The 17,419-nt window shown below is 44.9% G+C and overlaps 1 long non-coding RNA gene and 1 other non-coding gene across 2 annotated transcripts in view; both read left to right on the top strand.

Moving 5' to 3' along the window:
• Window positions 1-16,947, top strand: part of LOC114816250 — a 40,569-nt gene extending 23,622 nt beyond the window's left edge. The window contains exon 3 of the long non-coding RNA XR_003764013.2: window positions 16,731-16,947. This is a non-coding gene — a long non-coding RNA (uncharacterized LOC114816250). The remainder of the gene's footprint in view (window positions 1-16,730) is intronic.
• TRNAN-GUU lies at window positions 16,874-16,947 on the top strand. Its single transcript has one exon. It is a non-coding gene; the product is annotated as a tRNA-Asn (tRNA).
• Window positions 16,948-17,419: the final 472 nt, after the last annotated feature.

Here is a 17,419-nt window from a genome sequence, read left to right on the forward strand (position 1 = left end):
CATGCTGCCTAGAAACCCAGCTTTGTTTCTGTTGGGTGCAAGTAAGTTAATTAAGCTTTAGAATCTTCAAACAGAGCATATAATTGATTTATGAAACCTTGTTATCACTGAGTTAGACCATTGTTGGCAACCAAGAATTCCAGCAGCTCCGTAGATTTATTCGGATTGCAGTCAGCTCTGCCCTTGGAATTTTTAAGGACAGTTCCATTTAAGATTGTGGTTTAACGTAGGAGTTATGTCTCTGAGATATCACACAATCACTTCTGATTTTGTGAAATATGTTAAAAGGGTTTGATTCTTTTTAGGATGTTTGTTTAGAATCATTTTACATTAATTTAACTCTCATCCAGTCTCTAGAGATATTTTTGTTAAAACTTGCCATAGTCAGGGTTGTATGGAAATAGAGCTTTTAGTTGTGTTGTCATTTGTGGTTAGTAATGTTAATGTACTGCTGCTTTGTTGTTCACTTGATGTCAGAAGCCAAAAATTTGGTTCATTTACAAATTCCATTTGTAAAACTAAAAAGATCAGGTTTTAGACATTAAAGGTTTTTGACTTTTGATTGTTTTTAGAGGTACAAATGTTATTTGAAAAAAATTCCCTAGAAAATTGCCAAATGAAGTTCACTGCACTAAAGGAAGACTACCATGTTGTTAGAATTCAAATTAATAAGCAACTTTAAAATCTGTTACCACAGAGACAAACTCAATCCTAAATAAACTTTTTAATTTTTAGAACTTAAATGCAATTATTTGAGAATAAGTGCAATCATCTTGCATATCATCTTTTAGGCTTTTTGGCTTTTTTTGACACAGCTACACTAGAATATTCAAACATCTGACCCATGTGAAAGTGACTTATCCCCCTAGCATTAGAGGAGAATGAATAAAACTAAGTTGAACTTTTAGCAGATCTTTTAGACAAAAAGAGTAGTTGAAAGAAAATAGGAGGGCACTACTTTTTTTTAATTGCCACTACAAAAGTTAGGGTTTAGTCGTTCGGATATTTGATTTGTACTTCATAATGCTCTTCTCCCGTGCTCTAAATATGCTGCTCACATTATAGTGAAATGTTGACAGATCATTCTGGTAGATGAATGAAAGGTCTTTTCTTTGCTTTCCAGTGTGGCAGTAAGCACCGTCTTTTTCGACATGCACTTTCGGGTCCTTTGTCAGAAGGGAACACCTGAGTGTGTGTGGCATGTGCAACACTTAGGGAGACATAAGACTTGAAAAAAAAGTACCTCTTTAGAAGCTAATGTTTCAAATATTCGACACTAACAGTGAATAACAAGTGTAAATTTTGACCATTTCAACTCTTAATTTATTAACTTAGTTAACTGTAAAGACATTTTGGAGCAATTAATGCTCAACATGCTGTAACTAGAAATTTAGTAGAAGGAATCTTAAAAAAATTATATTTCCATAAGCCTCCAATTTTGCATTCTGAGTCCAAGACATTTTTGAACTAACCATCGACTGTTCAGCATGTTTGACAAACTGACAAATATTAAAAAAAATACTAAAATGAAGTGTGGCTTGAAGAGATTAACTTTGACAAACGTGTGCTGTAAAAACAGGGTTTGTAATGAATTACAGACAAATGCAAATTATAAAATAGAAGATAGATCAGTCAGTCCATGCCTTGTGAATTTTGTTTTAAATGAACAGCAGTCAACCAAATTAATGTGCACGGTAACTTAATTACTTAATGAAGTAGTAAGTGCGAAACTGTGTCTACCAGAAGCTACTGTAAAGCCTACAAATCTAGATGATTTTATTCTTGAATTGCATATCTGAATTTCACACATTACCAAGGGTTATTTTGTTATAGTCCTTTAATCACATTATTTTTAGAGAATTAGCTGTGGTCTCATGAAGGGGAAACCTCCTAGCTTTTCAGAAATGTAGCAACGTACATTCTTCGCCGTAGTAGCGAAAAGTTAACCTCAGTGGATACTTGGTTTCACAAAAAATTTCCAAAGGTTCACAGGACACCTGCTTTGTGGTGCATTCTCCATGTCACTTCTAAAGAAAATAACAGTTAGAGGAAGAGGAAGTATCAAACCAGTTTTAGATTGTATTTAATAGATTTACTTCAACGTTTCTTTTACTCAATGATTCCTCCTCCTCCTCTGGAGCACAAAAATACAGAATCCACCTTCACTGGTCAAACACTCCCTCCACCCCACCCACCAAAAAATAAAAACATTGAAAAAAATAACCTAGCAAAATGACTGTAAGTAGGGGTTGCTGAATCCAAATCAAAGTTAATTATGGGCCTCATGGTTTCGTGTCCCGCTAAAAAATCTCACGTTCCTACCAAACAGCACCATCTTGTTCGTAGCTTCAGTCATTCATTTCAGTCATTCATTCCTTTTTTATCTATTTGTGGTGCAGAAGCTGGGAAGCGAGGCCTTTTTACAGACTATGAGGCTCTTTGTTTCCTCGAGCTTCTTGTAGGTTAACCCACAATATAACTGGACCTGAAAATCTTAGAAGCATTTATGATGTCTTCAAAATCACAAGGAAACAGCCTAGATCCAGAAAACAGGAGGCTGCTTATTTATCTCAACCCGCCTTAGTCCGTAGGAAAAAAGAAAGCATTCCGATGAAGAAATAACACAACCTCCCTTGAACAGACCGACAGACACCAATCTTCCTTAGAAGCATGTTTGGACTTTCTCTGTGTTTGTGCGTATTGCGTTAAAAGAAGGATTTCAGTCAAATCCACGGAAATCTGTGTGATAAGACAGGTCTGAACAGGAATCAATTATGACAGTGTCCACTTAATTGCAAAATAGTAAGGCGATGGGCTAATCACTGGGATGTTGGATTTAAAAGAAGTCACAGGTGGGGGGTTGCTTTTCTCCTTTCTTTTTCTTTAGAGGAGGAGGAGGAAATCCCTCCTGGGCAGTGAGGAAATGGATGGGTCTCGGGCGACCGCAAGCCCCGAGAGGAAGCGAATTAGAATGGCCGAGCCGGGGGGCTACCAGAGGGGGGTCGGGGGCGACCCGGGCCGCTCTCGGTCTGCGTGGCTGGTGGCAACCAGGTCTGCCGTGCCCGGGTGGACCCACCCCCACCAGGGGATGACCACATCCCCCGCCCCCCCCCAACAGGTGGCAGTGCCAACCCGATTTGCTTGGCGCACCTCCGCGCTTAGTACAGTGCTTGGCACAGAGTAAGCGTTCAACCAGTACCGTCATTATTCCCCCTTCTAGACTGTGAGTCCGTTGTGGGCCGGGTTGGTCTCTCTTTATTGCTGCATTGGCCTTTCCAAGCGCGCAGTACAGTGCTCTGCACACAGTAAGCGCTCAGTAAATACGATCAAATGAGGAAGAGCCTGTTTTGGGTGGGGGGGAGGCTCCTCCTCGGGCCTGGCCCACCCCAGGTCCTGGCTAGGGTATGGGGGTGCCCGAGGAGGGGGCTCGGGGGACGTTAGCCCCCGGCCCGTGGGGGAGGAGAAGTTTGTGGGGCGGAGATGCGGCCGGGTTGATTTTGGGGACCCCCCTTCCCCCAAGGCCCCGGCCCCCCCATCTCCGGGGGTTCCTTGGAGGCGCCGCAAACAAGCCCCGCCTCGCCCCTCTCCCGGGCAGGTGGCCGGTCCTGTGTTCGCTGCCCCCCGGGCCCGCAGGGCAAGGTCGCCCCCCGCGCCGGGCAGCCGAGGAGCCCGCCCGGCCCGGAGCCGTCCATCGGGGGCGGGGGGCTGCAGGGTCCCCGGGGACGGGGGGCCAGAAGCCCACCCGGGCTGCGGGACCTGCAGCGAGAACATGGCGCTGCTGCGAACATGGAGCCCCTTCTCTTCCTCCGCCTCCTTCCCTCTCTCCCCTCCATCCGCCCCGGCCTCTCCCTTCCCCCTTTCCCTCCTTACCCTCCCACTTTCTCTTTCCCTTCCTTTTCTTTTTCGAATCTCTCCTTCTCCATCTTGCGTCTCTGCAGCCTTATTTTCCCCCTGGCTCCCCACCCCCGTATCTTCTTTTCCTCGCCACCCCACCTTTTTGGGGGGGGTAGTGAGGGAGGAAGCCTGCTACAGGAAAGTGACGAGGCGCCCCCCTTTTTTAAACTACCGGCTTGTTTCCCCGGCCCTAGGACCAGTCTGCAACAACCTAGCTGGCACTCCATCTCCCGCACTCCACCACTAACTCGATTGAGTCTAATAATTGTCTTTTGAAAGACTGTCGGGCTTCGTTTCGGCCTTCGTGACGATGCGGTGGTTTTATGATGAGATTTCCCCCAACCCCCTCCGTTCACCTAGCAGAAGCCATTCATTTAGCTTAGGTACTTAATTTAAAGAGCATATGAGCTTGAAATGGGCTGGATAGGTCAGAGATCTCATGCCCCCCTTCCCCTCCCAAGAGACTTCTAATGATAGATAGCTTCTCAAATGAGCAGGCCAGGATGGATGAAGGAATCATCTCTTCCTCTCTCCTCTTCCTCTTCTCCTCCTTCTCCCCCAAGATGCCTAGTGAAATACGAACTGTCAGAAGAGAAGCACATCACTGTCCATCGTAGATGATGTCGCAGATGATATTTCCCATGCGCGTGGGCAAGGCTAATTTTTGATTTTCAACCCCTTTTACACTGAGGGCAAGAAGGACAATCTACCTCATCGATAGTGACCGGATCCCCATTTGCGGTCTCTCTAGGTAGCTCTTCAAGTATTTTTGTGTGTATGTGGGAAAGAAGCTGTTTGTTGTTGGAGACAGGACCCCAGGTTTGGGGGGCAGGAGCGGGTTTCTCCTCAAGAAACTTTCCCCACCCCTTGTGTCTTGTGATAGGGAAATCGGGAGGGTTAGATGGGCCTTGGAGATAGTTTCCCACTGCAATTTAATTTAATCTGAAAATTTGGTTTGCCTTGCAAAATCTGCATTACCCCCACCAAGGCTGGATTGATTCATGCAATATTATTTATTGAGCATGTGCAGAGAGCTCTTATTGGCTGCTTACACCACCCATTGCTTGCCTTTCAGACAGACAAGGAAAACACAAACACCTGCCTCCGTACCTTCCCTCCCCTCAGATAAATTTCCATGAGAATGAAAGAAAAAGGGATTAAAAATGGAAAATGGAGACTGTCAGTGCCCCATTAGACTGGTTGGTAGATCTCTTATATGCTTTGGACATATCTGGATGCTGATATTTTCCACTGCTATTTAGATTACATAGAAATGTACCTTGTAATACAGATAGATGAACTCAGAGCTCTGTATTAGTCTTGTGACAGAAAATCTAGTCAGTCTTCATATGTCCTAGAATCCATTGGGTAATTTAGAATGTCAGGCTTGAAGTCACTATCTCCCATAGAGATCTCTCTTGTGTGGCTAATACGAACTTGCATCCCTCCTGAATATCCTTTCCCAGTGCTTAGTACAGTGCTCTGCACCTAGAAAGCCCATGATAAATATTATTACGACTACTACTATCTAGTGGGTTTAGCAGTGGAATTCCAATTCAGCCCGTTAATTATACAGATCAGTGGTATTTATTGAGACTTAGTCTATGCAGAGCCCTTTACTAAGTGCTTGGGAAAGTACAGTGTAACAAAGTTGGTAGCCATGTTCCCTGCCCACAGTGAGCTTACAGTCTAGAGGGGGAAAGATAGATTCCTTAGGAAGGAGCTTATTGTATCTCTCAGGTTGAGAAACAGCATGGCCTAAGTGGAAAGAGCATGGACCTGGGGGGTCAGAAGGACCTGGTTCTAATCCTGTCTCTGCCACTTGTCTGCTGTGTGACCTTGGGCAAGTCACAACCTCTCTGTGCCTCAATAACCTCATCTGTAAAATGGGGATTACGACTCTGAGCCTCTTGTGGGACAGGGATTGTGTCTAACCTGATTATCTTTTATCTACCCCAGAACTTAATACTGAGCCTGTACTGTACCATAAAAATTTCAGATAGGTTAAGATAAAATGGAGATTTAATTGATGATAAATTGACTTAAATTTATATAGTATAAAATAAATTTCCAATCCCAGTTTCCTGTTAGAATGTTTTGATTCCTCTCAATTGATCAAAATATGACCTCCTAGAAAGGGAACACTAGAGACAAAGCAGATTTTCATTGAGAATGATTGCAAAAAGAGTCATTGGCCATGTCTGCAAAGGGCACCCTAAAGGCAGGTTGAAAAGACTTCATGGATTCCACAATAGTCTTAATGGAGTTAACCACATCTAACTTGTAGCCAGCTAACATAGCAGGGATTTGATCTTAGTGCCTTTCGTGACAATTCAGGCTGGCAAATTGAGGTCATGCACCCAGGGAATTTCTGCTGTGAGGTTGTGCCATAGTGGGTGCCTTCTAATTGGTCCTTGTGATTGACAGCTGGTGCCTAGGGGCTCTCTTTACAACAACCCTGATCTAGTGGCCAGCCTGCCTGGACTCCGGTGACTGTCCTGAGACCATGCACACCAGCAGTGGGGTAGAGGAAGAGGGATTGTAGAGGGACTAAATAGAAGGCTGAAATGTCATGATGACTAGACTAAAGTTAGGGTCCCTGTGAAGGTTCTGAAGTAGGGAAACGACATGGGCTAGTGTACAGAGCCCAGGCCTAGGAGTCAGAAGGACCTGGGTTCTAATACCGGCTCTGCCACTTGTCTGCTATGTGACCTTGGGGAAGTCACTTCACTTCTCTGTGCCTTAGTTACCTCATCTACAAAAATAAGGATTAATACTTTGAGCCCAATGTGAGACATGGACTCTGTCCAACCTGATTAGCTTGCATCTACCCCACCACTTAGTACAGTGCCTGGCAGATAGTAAGTGCTTAACAAATGCCATAAAAAAGTGCCAAGATGTGGTGGCAAGATGTTGATCACACCACTTCACTGCAATCTCCAATAACCTGGGTAGATTTGGGCCCAAGATGGAATTTTCTATTGAAAAAATAACTTCTAAATATTCATATATTCTCTGCAGAAGCAGCCCCTGCTTCCTGCATCCATGAATTCTCCTCTTGGTCAAGGCTGGGTCTTCATAGCCAAGAGAAAAGGTAGATTTATTCAATTGATCAGTCATTTTTTGAGCACTTACTGTATGCACAACACTGAACTAAGAGCTTGGTAGAGTCCACTGTAGCAGAGGTGGTAGACATGATCCCTGCCCACATGAGGTCACAATGTAGAGGGGGAGCTTTCAGCAGTGATCTGGTTTATTTGCTACCTACGCTCACCACAAACAGATAACAGTCTCCAAAGTGGATTTTTTGACCTGTACTACCTGGCAAACCTTCCATGTAAAGCAAATCAACCAAATTGTTGCTCTCCATTTTCCTTGAGCAGTATAGAGCTCATTTTTGTGCCTTTCTCAAAACAATTCTTAAACCTGGAATGCTTTCCCCCCCTTGTCTACCACATTCCTTGCCACCTGTCATCCAAAAAAGTTCCAAATTATTCAGGAAATAGTCCCTGTTTAAGTATAAAAGCAGTAATGATTTTCTTCTTCCTTCCCTCCCAGTCTCATAACACATCATGCTTTCCCCTTCTTAGGCCACAATACCAAATCTGCATGTTTTTCTTTTTATTGTCATATCCTCCCCAAGTTCTTGCAAAGTTTTCTACCGGCCTGCCCATGTTACCTCAGTCTGTTTTCGGATGTAAGTAGCTAGGAAACCTGAGTACTGTTGAACTTGATTTCATCTGAGTGTGGGTGCATGTAACCACTTAATAAATACAACTTGAAGATCATGATGAATAGGATCATGGATTTGCATATATATGTTCAAAAGATCGTGACCATATAAAACCAAGCTCTGTTTTTTAGACCAAGAGATTGGTAGGCTTGGTTACTGGTGGTATTCATAGAAGTATTTATTAAGTACTAAGCACTGGGAGAGAAAACACAGGTGGGAATTAGATAAGGTCCTAGCCCCTTGTGGGGACCCACAGTCTAAGAGGTGATAATGGTCAGAAATGTTTTAATGGCTAGGGGAGGGGGAAATGGGGGTAATTGCCCTGCGCTCCAGGCAAGTGGAAGAAACTCTGGAGAACTGTCATGGCTTAGGTCACAGAGGGTAGGAAGGGACAACCCAACAGCCTCCTGTAGACTGTAAGCTCCCTGTAGACTGTAAACTCATCAAGGCCAGGGAATCTGCCAACCCTACTATATCATTATATCATACTCTCCCAAGCACTTAGCACAGTACTCTGCACACAGTAAGCTCTCAATAGACATGTTTGATTAAGTATTTAATTACTTATGTAATCATCTTCAGCATTTCTATACATATATATATGTATATATATATATATATATATGATTCAATGAATAATGCCTATATTTTTGCCTGTCTCCTCCATTAATCAATCAATCTTGCTTACTGTGTGCAGAGCACTGTACTAAGTGTTCGGGAGAGTACGATATAACAGAGTCGGAAGACACATTTCCTGCCCATAATAAGCTTACTGTCTAGAAGAGGATGTGGACATTGATATAAAAAAATAAATTGCAGATGTGTACATAAGAGCCGTAGGATTTAGGGAGGGGAGATTAAGGGTGAAATCCAAGTGTAATAGCAACACAGAAGAGAGTGGGAAAAGAGGAAATGAGGGCTCAGGCAGGGAAGGCCTCTTGGAGGAGATGTGTTTTTAATAAGGCTGTGTTAGAGCGTAAGTTCCTTATGGCCAGGGGACATGTCTTGTGCTTCTGTTGTACTTTCCCAAGCGCTTAGCCTAGTGCATTGCATTCAAGAATCACTCAATAAGCAGCAGTACTGAGGCTATGTGCCTAAATTGGGGTCTGTTGAATGGGGGTGTCCTCTAGGAAGAGTTGAGTGGCAAAATAGTAGCATCTCCGGAATAGAAGGAAATATAGCAGATCCATACGGAATTAGAACCCAGTCATCCAGCTCCCAGGCCTGTGCTCTTTCCAGTAGGCCACAGTGCTGCTCTGATCCCTAGAAGCATTAACAAAAAACAATTTCCTCATGTCGTCTCAGCTCAAATTGACATGAAAGAAATGCGTCTTTCCAGTCGTTGTCACTCTCTTTTTATTTGACTGAAACACTAGAAGCATTAGGTACAGCATTTCACTACTCAAATATTGTAACTACCTCAAATCTAGGATTAAATGTGGCTAGGATATCTAAGTTTAGGAAGCCAAAGAGAAAGCTAAAATGATGAAAGATTTACTGTGCAATGAACCAGCTTTTTTAGAAATGAATTCTGTCAATTCTCACTACATTGTACCATATTTAGTTCACCTCTGGCATAGATTCAAATGACATTTAGGTCCATCATTGCTCAGGTGCATTAACAGATATTTTGTTCCCTGGAGTTGGTACCCTTGTCATGGCTATAATACTTATATTATGTAGCATTCCTCTCACTTGGCCTTTCTAGACCTCATTTGCAGAGTCACGTTAAGGGGTGTGCAACTCCACAGCGTTGTGGAGGGAGGGACGAGATTATGGGTTTGCCTTCACTGTACACTCATGGATTCAGTCTGTCGGCAGTGTCATCTTCAAACCTAAGTAAGATTTTACTGCGCTTGAATGCGATATCATGAACAGGGCAACAGCAGTGACGAACCAAATGAAGAGCTGCAAACTCTGTGGGTCATTGAAATATTTTTATTAGATCACTTAGTAGAGAATGATGTTATGGTTCTTATATATTTATGGTATTTGTTAAGTGCTTACTCTGTGCCAGACACCATGCTAAGCACTGGGATAGATAAAAGGTAACCAGGTTGGGCACAGTCCATGTCCCACAGGGCTTACAGTCATAGTCCCCATTTTACAGACAAGGTAGCAGAGGCACCGAGAAGTTAAGTGATTTGCCCAAGGTCATGCAGTGGATGAGTGGTAGAGCTGGGATAAGAACCCAGTTCCTTCTGACTCCGAGTCCTGTGCTTTATCCACCAGGCCACACTGCTTCTCCGCCTTGAGTGACACTCCTGACGCTAAAATGAAATGAAAGGAAAATTGATGATCCAGGACTCTGTTATGCATTAACTGAAGGCTATGATTTATACTAGAAAGGAGAGAGGAATAGGGGATAAGGAAGAGTGTCCATCTCACACAAGTCATTTCTAGCAGGAATTCACTGAAAGCCCAGGTGTCACAGGAGTTTTATATGGAATGTTAAAAAAAAGGCTAAATAGCCAATCTTAATTGCTAGTAACACCTTTTCTGCTATCCTTCTCCGTCAAAGTTTCCCATCGTTAAAACCACTTTAGGACAGCTTCTTTAAAAGACATGAAAGCTTTCCTTGGATTTTTTTTGCCCTGTGACCACTCACAGGAAGGTAAGATTTTGAAATTTGCCCTTCTTAATGCAATCAATTTTAAGACGATTCTTGTTTAAGCTCCTTGTGGACAGGGTATCTCACAACTCTATTGTACTGTACTCTCCCAAGCATTTATTGCAATGTTCTGCACACTGTAAGTGCTCAGTAAATACTATCGATGGATTAATTGATTGGCGACTTTCCAAATTAAGGCAGAAAAGAAACTATAGCCTAACTAAAATGAAATGCAAAGGGCTTTTCATTCATTTAATGGTATTTATTGGGTGCTATGTACAGAGCATTGTACTATGTGCCTGGGAGTAGCCACGATCTCTGCCATGGTGATCTTACAGTTTAGAGGGCTTTTTAGAGAGCATGCGTTTCAGAATGCTCACTTTAGTTTTTGGGTTGTTCTCAGGACTGGGATCCAGGCATCGAGAGAATCTACTACAGTCGGAAGAACTAGATTGTATGTTTAGGTGTACATTTTGTAATTGAGGCCTCCTCAAAGCATCAAATTCAGTACGTTCAATTCCTCTTGTGCTTCAGGCCTCAGCAAGCTGCCTGACTCTCTGTGCCCCATGAAGTGTTAAAAGTCAAAAAGGACTGTGTTAAGGTGTAGAAGCATATCAGATTCATTATTTATCATAACAATGCACAAAATTAATTACCTCTCAAGGGCCACTGCCAAAAATCTGGAACCGCAATATCTTCACTTAAATCTGAGGTCTGTTTTATACCATGAGAAATTCCCCAACTTCTCTTCAGAGCAGAAAATCTCTTGGTTCTGGGTTGCTGTTTTTGCTGTTTTTGACCCTCTTAACAGAAGAGATATGAATAATTAATTGTATATTGTGAGCACCAACTGTGTGCAGAGTATTAACTGTATTAACGAATTGGGAGAATACAATATAACTGGGTTGGTAGACACCTTCCCTGCCCAAAATGAGCTCACAGTCTAGAGGGGGAGACAGACATTAATATAAATGAATAAATTATGAATACGTACAGAAATGTTTTCAGGCCGAGGGAGGGGTGAATACAGGGTGCAAATCTGATAGCGTAAAGCATTTATCAGCATATCCCCTCCAGACTGTAAGCTCCTTGTAGTCAGGGAACTATTAACTCTGTTATACTGCACTTGCCCAAGTGCAGTGTATAGTGCTCTGCACATAGTCTGTGCTTAATAAATACCACTGATTGATTATCAAAGGTGAAAAGAGGAACCTCATGGAACCTCCATATGAGAGTTGCATGTAGTTCTTCAGATGACAAAGATATCTTCAGGCACCACTGGAACCATTTATCAGTCTATCAGTAGTATTTATTGAGCGCTTAGTGGGTGCAGAGCACTGTACTAAATGCTTGGGAGAATAGAATACAATACTAAAGAGTTGGTGGACATGTTCCCTAGCCCCCAACGAACTTACCATCTATTTAGACTTTAATGTTTCCCTTGAAGGTCTTTCTGAAGTGATGCATGAAGACACCAGAGGTTCACAGCTCAGGAAATATCCCTGTTTCTTGGCACTAGTGAGTTGAATTTAGATCATGAGCCCAGACTTTTGCCTTACTTGTTCTTTCTGGCACCTACCAACTCATGGGCCTTCAGGATATGCTTCTTTTTATTCTCTGTGTAAACAACTTATAGCAGTAGTGGGCATCCATTTTTATCTTCAGCCCTGGCTGGAACTTCAAACCAAATTATGACTGAATTGAACCTGGAATGATAATTATAAGGCCTTCCATCAGAGTGCTTTTCATTCATTCATTCATTCAATAGTATTTATTGAGCGCTTACTATGTGCAGAGCACTGTACTAAGTGCTTGGGATGAACAAGTCGGCAACAGATAGAGACAGTCCCTGCTGTTTGACGGGCTTACAGTCTAATCGGGGGAGATGGACAGACAAGAACAATGGCAATAAATAGAGTCAAGGGGAAGAACATCTCGTAAAAACAATGGCAACTAAATAGAATCAAGGCAATGTACAATTCATTAACAAAATAAATAGGGTAATGAAAATATATACAGTTGAGCGGACGAGTACAGTGCTGTGGGGATGGGAAGGGAGAGGTGGAGGAGCAGAGGGAAAAGGGGAAAAAGGGGGTTTAGCTGCGGAGAGGTAAAGGGGGGTGGCAGAGGGAGTAGAGGGAGAAGAGGAGCTCAGTCTGGGAAGGCCTCTTGGAGGAGGTGAGTTTTAAGTAGGGTTTTGAAGAGGGAAAGAGAATCAGTTGGGCGGAAAGGGCGAGGAGGAGGAGAGAGCGAGAGAGGAAAAGGTCATGGATGAAAGGTAGCTTACCTGTAATAGAGCGGGGGTTCCAGAGGCCACACTTGAAAGTAGCTGTGGGTGCAAGGGGGGTAGGGGGGGAAGGGCGGGGGGAGGGGAGGGTTTGGATGGGAAGGAGGTGGCGGGGCCCTGGACGGGGAGAGGGGGATGAGGGGTAGCGGTGGGACAAGAGGACTGGGATGGGGCGTGGGTGGGGAAGAGAGAAGGGGGGAGGGGGTGAGGAGGGGGTTTGGTGGGGGAAGAGTAGGGGGAGGGGGAAGAGGGGTAGCGCTGGTAAAGTGGGGTTCTAGGAGGCCAGAGAGGTGGGTGGCAGCACTGACGACAATTCCCCTCTTCAAAACCCTACTTAAAACTCACCTCCTCCAAGAGGCCTTCCCAGACTGAGCTCCCCTTCTCCCTCTACTCCCTCTAACACCCCCCCTTTACCTCTCCGCAGCTAAACCCTCTTTTCCCCCTTTCCCTCTGCTCCTCCACCTCTCCCTTCCCATCCCCTCAGCACTGTACTCGTCCGCTCAACTGTATATATTTCCATTACCCTATTTATTTTGTTAATGAATTGTACATTGCCTCGATTCTGTTTAGTTGCCATTGTTTTTACGAGATGTTCTTCCCCTTGACTCTATTTATTGCCATTGTTCTCGTCTGTCCGTCTCCCCCGATTAGACTGTAAGCCCGTCAAACGGCAGGGACTGTCTCTATCTGTTGCCGACTTGTTCATTCCAAGCGCTTAGTACAGTGCTCTGCACATAGTAAGCGCTCAATAAATACTATTGAATGAATGAATGAATGAAAGGAAATTTTTCTCCGAAGCCCCTAGAAGCTACCAGACCCAGCCACCTGCAGCCAGGGTTGTACCTGGCAGGTGTCATGGGCCTGGGACACTAGCCCAGTACAATGTCTCGCTAGTAAGGGAGGGGGAGGACGTGAGCTGGGGGATAAACTCTGTGACTCAGTTTCTTCAGCTGTAAAAAATGGAGTCCAAAATCCTCCCTAGACTATGAACCCTGTATGGGACAAGGGCTACTTTCCAAACTGATTATAACATTATAATAATAATGGCATTTGTTAGCATTGTACTAAACAGAGGGGTAGATGCAAGATAATCAGGCCTCACATGCGTTTTACAATCTAAAGTAGGGGATTCTCTTTCCCTCTTCAAAACTCTACTTAAAACTCACCTCCTCCAAGAGGCCTTCCCAGACTGAGCTCCTCTTCTCCCTCTACTCCCTCTGCCACCCCCCCTTTACCTCTCCGCAGCTAAACCCTCTTTTTCCCCTTTTCCCTCTGCTCCTCCACCTCTCCCTTCCCATCCCCACAGCACTGTACTCGTCCGCTCAACTGTATATATTTTCATTACCCTATTTATTTTGTTAATGAATTGTACATCACCTTTATTTCTAACCCCCCTTCCCCCGTTGAGAGCGCTCCCCCTCTATACCGCGCCCCCCAATATTGTGCTTCATTTCTAACCGCGCCCCCAATATAGCGGTTTCCGTCTAACCCCCCACCCACGTTTAGAGCGCTCCCCCCATACCATGCCCCCCAATATTGTGCTTTATTTCTAACCGCCCCCTTCCCCGTTCAGAGCTCTCCCCCTCAATGCCGCCCCCCCAATATTGCGCTTTATTTCTAAGTGCGCCCCCAATATTGCGATGTATTTCTAACCCCCCTCCCCCGTTCAGAGCGCTCCCCCTCTGTACCGCGCCCCCCAGAATGGCGCTTCATTTCAAAGACCCCCACCCCGTTGAGAGCGCTCCCCGCTACACCGCACACCCAATATTGAGCTTTATTTCTAACCGCGCCCCCAATATTGCTCTTAATTTCTAGCCCCCTCCCCCGTTGAGAGCGCTTCCCCTCTATACCATGCCCCCAATATTGCACTTTATTTGGAGCCCCGCCCAAATATTGCGCTTTATTTCGAGCCGAGCCCCAAATATTGCGCTTCGTTTCGAGCCCCACAAATATCGCGCTTTATTTTGAGCCCTGCCCAATATTGCGTTTTATTTGGAGCCCCCGCCCCCAACATTGTACTTTTTGGAGCCCCGCCCACAAATATTGCGCTTTATTTCGAGCCCGCCCCAAATATTGCGCTTTATTTTGAGCCCAAATATTGTGCTTTATTTAGAAAATAATGCGCTTTATTTGGAAAATAGCGCGCTTTGTTTGGAGCCCCCGCCCCCAAATATGGCGTTTTATTTGGAGAATATTGCGCTTCACTTGGAGCCCCCACCCCAAACAATGCACTTTATTTGGAGCCACACCAATATTTCGCTTTATTTGGAGAATATTGCGCTTTATTTGGAGCCCCACCCCAAATATTTGGAGCCACGCCAAATATTGCGCTTTATTTCGAGAATGTTGCGCTTTATTTGGTGCCCCGCCCAAACATTGTGTTTCATTTGGATAATGTTGTGCTTTATTTTGAGAATGTTGCGCTTTATTTGGTGCCCCGCCCCAAATATAGCGCTTTATTTGGAGCCCGCCCAAATATTGCTATTTATTTTGAGACTATTGTGCTTTATTTGGAGTGCGCCCCAAATATTGCGCTTTATTTCGAGAATAATGCGCTCTATTTGGAAAATGCCACGCTTTGTTTGGAGCCCCACCCCCAAATATTGCGCTTTATTTGGAGAATGTTGCTCTTTGTTTGGAGCCCGCCCCAAATATCGCGCTTTATTTGGAGCCCCCTCCCAAATATTGCGCTTTCTAGGGTCACTCAGGGAACAAGGGAGACTGACCACACATCTCCTGCCTTCTCGCTTATCACCACCACCACCACCACCACCATCATCATTATTATTGCATTTCTTAAGTGCTTACTATGTGTCAAGTGCAGGAAGAGATACAAGTTACTCAGTTTGGATACAGTCCCTGGCCCACATGGGGCTGACAGTCTAAGTAGGGGGGAGAGTAGGTATTGCCTTCCCATTTTATGGGTGTGGAAACTGAGGTATAGGGAAGTTAAGCAACTTGTCCAAGATCGCACAGCAGCAATTGGCAGAGCAGACATTAGGACTCAGGCCCTCTGACCCCCAACTCCAAGCTTTCTACTAGGCCACGGGGCTTCTATTTACCAGCCCCCATTTTTGGGGATCAGCAAGGCTGAGAACAGGAGAGCCATTAAGCAGTGGGCGGTATCTGTTTTGGCTCCTTTTATTTCTTGCAAACTGTGGTGCAGTTTGAAGTAGATATGAAGAGTGTTTTTAGGCCTCAACCACTTGGGTACTTTGCATGCTGAGGGCGATGCTGGGTGTGAATTCACAGCTCTTTAAAGTCTGAATTCGTCCAAGGAGTTCTGCTAATTGGCTCCAAGCTGCCGTGGTCAAACTTTTTGACCATGACCCAGCCACATTTTGCTTTATTCACCAGTGACTGTAAAATAGGAATTATAGTTGTGACCTTTGATGGGTGGAACAATTGGGCAGAATAATTTGTTAATTTTCTAATATTAATCTGTAAAGATGAAAAGGCAACCCATTCAGCCTTCCCTTGGGGTGGGGAAGTGGGGAATTCTGAAGTAGATATCAACTACTTGGAATGAAGCAAAAATAGCAGGCGGTTTTTATTTGCCTAAAGAAGTTACGTTGGGTTTACTTTCTTGAAAATACTGATCATCATATTTAAAGTTAGCCATAAATTAGATTCCCTCTCCATTACCACCATTCCTGCCCCCACAGTGTGGTGATAAATGCCCTGTGAGGTGTGTGTTTTCTGTAAAGGGCATGGCATGAACGTGGATTTATAGGGTATTCCCGGAGAACCGTGGGCAGATTTAGTGATCTGCCACAATGCGTGGGAATTAAGGAATGTTAGAGGGCTTTTCCCTCTTTTTCCCCCAGTGCTGCTCATTTCAAGGAACAAAGGACCCAAGTGTGATAAATTTCTGCAAGATGGGCCCGTGCTGAAAACAACAAATGGAATACAACGCTTTTCCTCTAGGCCCGCTGATGTTTGACAAAACCCCTTTTGATGATGTGGAAGTTTAATAAAATCCTGGTGACCTTGAGGCTGGGACCGTGGCTTTCAAAGACACATTCTGGAGGCTGTCCAGGAAGGGGAAGAGTACGGATACACCTCGAAGGATGTCCTAGGTTGTGCACGATTTGAAATGAACATTTCTCGAGTCGGGGAAGGTGAAAAGAAGAATTTCTTTGAGGGGACTGTTGGAAAGGGAGAGAGGATTGCATTGTCTAGTATTGTGCGTTTGCTTATTTCAGTCTGCGAGACAAGGAGGGCTGGGAGAGTTGGAGCCGGGAACCTCGCTGATGGAAGAGAGAATTCAGAGCTCGGAGGACAAATGAAGGCGGCGGCTGCAGCGGTTACTCATAGAAAGGCCAACGGAGGGCGTAGCTCGGCGGAGGTCTCTGTGGCGCAATCGGTTAGCGCGTTCGGCTGTTAACCGAAAGGTTGGTGGTTCGAGCCCACCCAGGGACGTTCCGTTTTGGGGAAATTCTAATTTTTATTTATATATATATATATATATATCTCATCTCGATTCGGTTTGCTTGGATGGGCGGGGCGGGAGTGAGTGGGCGCGAGTGGGGGGGAGCGGCCCAGCCTCCCCATTTGGCGGCAACACGGTCGGGTAAAACCCCTCCGCTTCCGGCCCTTCCCCCACCCCTTTCCGCTCGGCTGCCGGGGGCGGCGGTTACGAGGCGGAGGCCCAGCCCGGCCAAGCCCAAAGGGAAGGGCTCCGAGCCTGCCCTCGCCCTAACTCCGGGCCCTTCCCCTGGGCCTCAGGTCCTCAACTCTAAAATGGGGGATGAAGCCTGTGGGCCCCACGCGGGGCCACCTGATCCCCTTGTGTCTACCCAGTGCTTGGCACATCGTAAGGACTTAACAAATAGCGAGGTTATTATTATTATTATTATTATTATGATGATGATGACAGACTTGGCCGACTCTC

The sequence above is a fragment of the Ornithorhynchus anatinus genome, chromosome 13 (genome assembly GCF_004115215.2).
Source record: "Ornithorhynchus anatinus isolate Pmale09 chromosome 13, mOrnAna1.pri.v4, whole genome shotgun sequence".
Classification (NCBI taxonomy): Eukaryota; Metazoa; Chordata; class Mammalia; order Monotremata; family Ornithorhynchidae; genus Ornithorhynchus; species Ornithorhynchus anatinus.